The sequence below is a fragment of the Oryctolagus cuniculus genome, chromosome 2, assembly GCF_964237555.1.
Source record: "Oryctolagus cuniculus chromosome 2, mOryCun1.1, whole genome shotgun sequence".
NCBI lineage: Eukaryota > Metazoa > Chordata > Mammalia > Lagomorpha > Leporidae > Oryctolagus > Oryctolagus cuniculus.
The window spans coordinates 100689169-100696005 of NC_091433.1; the positions used below are offsets into that span (position 1 = coordinate 100689169).

Below are 6837 nucleotides of genomic sequence, written 5' to 3' on the forward strand. Positions count from 1 at the left end.
TTCTCTCTGTCTCTCTCTCTCACTGTCCACTCTGCCTGTCCAAAAAAAATTGTTTTTGGAAGAGGCCAGTGTTTGGCACAGTGATGATAATGCCATTTGGGATGCCCACATCCCATATTGAAGTGATTCAGTTGGAGTCTTGGCTCTGCTTCAAATTCTAGCTTCCTGTTAGTGCACACCTTGGAAGGCAGAAGATTATGGCTGAACTGTGTGGGCGCTGACACTCATATAGGAGACCCAGAATGAATACCAGACTCCTGGCTTTGGTCTGGCCCAGGCTTGTTGTTAAAGGAATTTGTAGAATGAATCAATGAATGGAAGATCTCTCTCTTTCTCTCTCTTTCTCTCCTTCTGTCTTTGTGTCTCTGCCTTTCAAATAAATTAAAAAAATAAAGATTTTCGAAGTCCTTGTATAGTTCATGCATAATACACATTTCTGTGAGCATTTTTGAAGACATCTCATATACAAACAAACAGCACTTTAAAAAAATATTTTATTTATTTATTTGAGAGGTAGAGTTACAGACAGTGAGAGGGAGAGACAGAGAGAAAGGTCTCCCTTCTCTTGGTTCACTCCCCAGATGGCCGCAGAGCTCAGAACTGAGCTGATCTGAAGCCAGGACCAGAAGCATCTTCCCAGTCTTCCACGCAGGTGCAGGAGCCCAAGAACTTAGGTCATCTTCTACTGCTTTCCCAGGCCATAGCAGAGAGCTGGATTGGAAGAGGGGCAGCCAGGACTCGAACCGGTGCCCATATGGGCTGCCGGCACCGCAGGCAGAGGATTAACCTATTGCACCATGGTGCTGACCCCAACACACAGCCTTTTGATAGCAAGGAGCTCATAGGTAATGGGGACTGCCTATGGAGGTCGGAAAATTCCACTAGCCTTCATCGAGTTGTCTCACTGGCTCACTGACTTTTGTAAGGTTGGACTCCACAGTACAGAACCGATATACAGATTTTACCTTTGGGTGTGCTCAGATCCTTTCTGCAACTAAACACTGATGGGAACTCCAGCCATTTCTTCCTCGACACTTTGTTGAGCCTGCCCCCTTCTAACTTATCACTTCTTGATCCAAAGCAGTCCTGTGACAAATGGTCTAAATGCTCATCAGCTCCTCTGTGTCCTGTGGCTTTCCAGAGACACAAGAAATTCAGGCCCTGAAAGACAAAACATCTAGCTAGTTCTCGGAAACACAGACCCATAACATCCAGAGAGCTTTCTCCAGTTATTGTCTGGCTGCTCTTGTTTGTTCTGCATTCAGGTGTATAAAACAATATTTCTAACTTCAGGCATTAGCAGGTAAGGGAGTAGAGCTTTCCAGCTGTAAGATCTTGTATATGCATGTATTTTTCTTTTTCCTTCTTTTTTTTTTGAATGCAGAAAAGAAAAAAAAATAGTCTTTATCTGAAATAAAGCTTATGGTCTTATTGTTAAAGTAATCTTTACCATTATATTGGCAAAATTCTTCCTTTTTTAAAATTTTATTTGTTCATTTTCTAAAGATTAATTTTTACTTAGTTGAAAGGCAGAGTTACAGAGAGAGAGAAGGAGAGAAGGAGGGAGAGAGAGAGAGAGAGAGCAAACTTCCATCCACTGTTTCACTCCCCAAATGGCCACAATGGCCTGGGCTGGGCTGATCCAAAGCCAGGAGCCAGGAGCTTCTTCCAGGTCTCCCATGCAGGTGCAGGAGCCCAAGCACTTGGGCCATCTTCTGCTGATTTCCCAGGCACATTAGCAGGGAGCCAGATCAGAAGTGGAGCAGCAGGGACTCAAACTGACACTCATATGGGATGTACATGGTGGCTTAATCTGCTACATCACAGCACCAGTCCCCAAACTTCTTCCTTTTCAAGTGAAACCACAGAGGGAATATTTTAAGTTGGATAACAAGAGCATAATGTAGAGTGCATATGTTATAGTTTTACTGAATCCCACAATAAAATGGTTGAAGCCAGTTATAAATCTTCAACTAAAGAATTTACCATCTTCTGTAAAGTTGGTGGAGGAGAAATCTCAAGGCTCAACACACAGGTTAGAGAAACCTGAACCCCTTGATTCTCTCCCTTGTCTGTGTCTTCCTGCCACCTGGAAGTATCCAGACATGCACGGAGATCTTCACTATCCCGAGTTGTTTCCTGTACTATTGGAGGGAATTTCAGAAAGTTCATGAAAAAGTAGACTTAAAGGCTAAGTTGATCTTGGTGCAAAGTTTTCTTTCAATCTGTGCATGTATATTTTTATTAGATAAAATATCTTTTGATGCATATTTTCCCAAATTTACTTTTCTTAAGATCCTTTTTCACAAGCTTCCCCATGGCATGAGTAAATTATCTGTGCTTTCCGACAACTGATACACTGATGTATTCTTTGATCTATCAGAAATTGTGAAAACAAATATTTTAGGGACTAAACCAAAAAAGAGCATTATGATATTAAACTGGGGTTCATGGCCTAACATTAAATTCTGAATTAGTCCTATAAGAAATCAAAGTTTGGGGCTGACATTGTGATGTAGCAGGTAAAACCGCTGCTGTGACACCGGCATCCCATACCAGTTCAAGTATAGGCTACTTCTCTTCTGATCCAACTCCTTAGAAATGAGCCTAGGAAAGCTCGGAAGATGGTCTGGGTGTTTGGGCCCCTGCACCCGTGTGGGTGACCCTGATGAAGCTCCTGGCTCCTGGCTTCAGCATGGCCTAGCTTCAGCTTTTACAGCAATTTGGGTAGGAATCAGAGGATGGAAGATTCTCTCTCTCTCTGTCTGTCTCTCTCTTTCTCTCTCTCTCTCTCACCCCTTCTTCTCTCTATAACTTTTTCAAATAAATAAATAAATCTTTAAAAAAGAAAAATCAACTTTCTGAGATAATTTCCTTGTACTGAAACATTCCTTAAATGTGTTATATTTTCTGGACCTACAAGAAATGGAAAGGAAAAACACCCAGTTATTTTCAGATACGTAGCCCGCCAATGCATATAACAAGCGTGTTTAAATGCACAAGTGAATGATGTATATGATGGAATGAGTGCTTCATAAAAGAGATGTCTATACAGGACTGAGACCTGTTTCCTTGTGAAGTGTAGACTTGGTTTGGTGTCAGTCATGCTTCATGCATTACAGACAGTGGAAAAACACCAGAGCCCTAAAAATGATCTGAGCAGGAGCCGCTTGGGCAAGCTGAGCATAGATATCATGTACACAGTCAAGGGGCAAAACACGGATCTGCTGCATGACGAAAGCCACCTCTCTAAGGCAGAAACCACACGTGTGCCTGCCTATGACCTCCTGCTCATCATGCATGCGGCATTAAATGACTGTTGGACTAGAGCGCTCTTTGCTTTTTCTAAGTTTCCATCTTAAAAAAATTCTGTAAAATATTAAGTAAGGTGTTTGAGTCAATATGAGTGTATCAGCTGATATTCAGATACTTACCAATTCCAAACATTTTATAATATTCTTTCATTTCTGGTCCAGCTCAGAATCAGTTTTAAAGGAGAGGGTAGGGGAAGTGGAGGGAGGTTGGAGAATGGGTACCAAAACACAGTGAGGTAGAAAGACTGGGTTGTAGTGCTCCGCCACAATAATCTATCTTATATTTTACAGAGAACTGGAAGAGAAGAGTTTGAAGATTCCAAACAAAGAAATGATAAGCAGATGGAAAAGCTGATTACTGTGATTTGATCGGTATATGCTGTATAAATGTCTTATTGTACCAGTATATATCAACATGCACAACTATTACACGTTAATCAAAGACTTAAAAAAACACTGTGGAATATAAAAAAGTAAAGTTATTTTTCTAAAAAAAATTAGATTTTTTTGTTTTAAAGCTTTTATTATTTTTTATTATTTGAGAGGTAGAGTTATAGATAGTGAGAAGGAGAAACAGAGAGAAAGGTCTTCCTTCCGTTGGTTCACTCTCCAAATGGCCGCAATGGCCGGAGCTGCGCCGATCCGAAGCCAGGAGCCAGGTGCTTCTTCCGAGTCTCCCACATGGGTGCAGGGGCCCAAGGACTTGGGCCATCTTCTACTGCTTTCCCAGGCCATAGCAGCGAGCTGGACTGGAAGAGGAGCAGCTGGGACTAGAACCGGTGCCCATATGGGATGCCGGTGCCACAGGCGGAGGATTAACCAGGTGAGCCACGGCGCCAGCCTCAGATTTTTCTACTGAATTAAAATATCAAACAGAGGAGTTCCAGTCCCACAATGGCAGTGCGAGGAGCTCCCTGGTTCTATTTCCCAGGAAAGTAATAATATTGATGAAATTTATATTAAAAACACAACCATTGAATTCGCTGGGATTTGATCATTGAGCATAGAGAAAATGAAGAAACTTTTTTTAAGGAATATCTCCTATAGCTTGGTAAGAGCTGATGGAATCTGTGGCCCTTGAACCAGGACCCACTTCCCCCTTCCCCTTTGAGTTCAGCACAGCAGAAACTCCAGTCTAGGTGAGTGCATAGGGACTTCTTCCCCTATTCCCAGGTGAGGGCCACGCTGGCTCCCTAAGAAGGGCACGTTGCTCCCCTCGCTGGGTGCTGTAGAGACTAAACTCTAGGCAACTGCTGTTGAGAGACCATGGCTTCCATCCTCCACCATTTGTGTGGTTCATACAGTGGGGCAGAAAAGTGATGAACCCACTGGGGGCTAACACTCAGGCATTACTCAGCTTGTAGGAGAGGAGGTGAGGAGGTGATCACACCAACAGAAGTGACCATTCCCCACCCCCACTTCTGTTAACAAGCAGAGATCACCCGTGCCCAGCTTGGGTGTTACCCTGGATACTTGCCCCACACTGGAGCACTGACCACAGCTCCTTGGCCACATCCAGCACACACCTAAAGTATTACCTGCAAGTGCAGTCATTCCACTAAGCCACAGAGGCACAGTTCAAAGAGAAGTCATCAGAGGAAAAAACCAACAAGTAACTCCACTCATGTGTAAAAATAAACATGGAAATTAAACAAAAAAGAATAAGGAAGACACTACCGCCTCCCTGCAAGGAACACAAAAGTGGCAAGAGGAAAGTCCTCACCGATAAAGAAGCCACAAAAAGATTAACCACTGAGTTCTCACATGAAATAATGGAAGTTGGACTGCGTGGATAACATGTTCAGTGTGTTGAAAGAAACAACAATGTCAACCAACTTTCTTATACCTAGCAAAATGCCCTTTTACAAACACAAGTGAAATAAAGACATTCCATAAACGAAGATTGACAGGATTTGTTCTCAATAGATTTGAAAGAAAACTTCTTTACTTAATATATACTAAACTGATCTTCTGTATATAAAGATAATCGAAAATGAATCTTGATATGAATGGAATGGGAGAGGGAGCGAGAGATGGGAGGGTTGTGGGTGGGAGGGAAGTTATGGGGGGGGGGAAAGCCATTGTAATCCATAAACTGTACTTTGGAAAATTATATCTACTAAATAAAAGTTTAAAAAAAAAAGAAAGAAAACTGAAAGAAACTTTTTTTCAGGATAAAAGTAGATTCAAGTCCATGTGGAAAAAAAAGGGTTACATTAAAAAAAGTTACCTTATAAAAGAAAATTATTTTGTATATGTCTTCTCCTTTCTTTTGTTATTGGATTTAAAAGTAACTGTATAAAGTACTGCATATAAATTTAATATTGCTCCTATAAGAGAAATGCTATATACTTGTCAGCAACTGTACAAAGAATTGACTGGGAGCAGAGCTATGGTGTAAGAAATGAAACTAAATGAAATCTCAATTCCACAGGAACAAAGGAAGGGAATCAAAATGGTAAGATAAGGTTAATACAGCAAAAAGATAAAGATGAAGATATATATACATATCTGTATATAGCTATATATCTTTATATCTATATCATATCTATAACATCTATCTATCATCTATCATCTATCTATCTATCTATCTATCTATCTATCTATCTATCTAACTATCTATCTTATTCCATGCACTACTTCAATCCTCAAATGCCTGCGAGAACCAGGACTGGGCCAGGCCAAAGTCAGGAGCTCAGAACTCAGTTTGGATCTCCCACATGAGTGATAGACACCAAGTACTTGCTGAGTTCTGCATTATCAGGACACTGGAATCTAAAGTGGAGTGGGGATTCAAACCCAGGCACTCCAATATGGAATACAGGCATCCCAGGTAGTTTTACCACTGTACTAAGTACCCAGCACTCACGAAGAAAATTATTAACAGAGTTTGTGTACTTTTGTATTTTGTGTACTTTAATATTCTGTATTTCATATTTTCTATCCTTTTGTATATCAACTACTTTAATAAATATGAACTTATGTGAGGGGACTTTAAAATGTTTGTGGGAGATGGAATTGAAGATAATGTGGCCAGGGAGTGCAGTGGAGGATGGCCCAAGTGCTTGGGCCCTGCACCCCATGGGAGACCAGGAGAAGCACCTGGCTCCTGCCATCGGATCAGCACGGTACGCCGGCCGCAGCGTGCTGGCCGCAGCGGCCATTGGAGGGTGAACCAACGGCAAAGGAAGACCTTTCTCTCTCTCTCTCTCTCTCTCTCTCTCTCTCTCACTGTCCACTCTGCCTGTCAAAAAAAAAAAAAGTTTATTTGTCCACGTAATCTCCATCAAGTTCGAGGCTTCATAAGGGATGTTACCAGCCATGTAGCCTCCACCCGCCCTGAGGAACTGAGGATTGGGGCCAGTGCTGTGCAACAGCAGGTTAAAGCCCCAGTCTGCAGCACCGGCATCCCGTATGGGCACTGGTTCGAGTCCAGGCTGCTCTTCTTCTGATCCAGCTCCCTGCTGGTGTGCCTGAGGAAGCAGCAAAGCATGACTCACGTCCCTGGGACCCTACATCCACG

General features: G+C 42.2%; 1 long non-coding RNA gene across 1 annotated transcript in view; it reads left to right on the forward strand.

Moving 5' to 3' along the window:
* LOC138848544 (uncharacterized) overlaps positions 1 to 4318 on the forward strand; it is a 50629-nt gene extending 46311 nt beyond the window's left edge. The window contains exon 2 of the long non-coding RNA XR_011386435.1: positions 3606 to 4318. This is a non-coding gene — a long non-coding RNA (uncharacterized lncRNA). The remainder of the gene's footprint in view (positions 1 to 3605) is intronic.
* The last annotated feature ends 2519 nt before the right edge of the window (positions 4319 to 6837 follow it).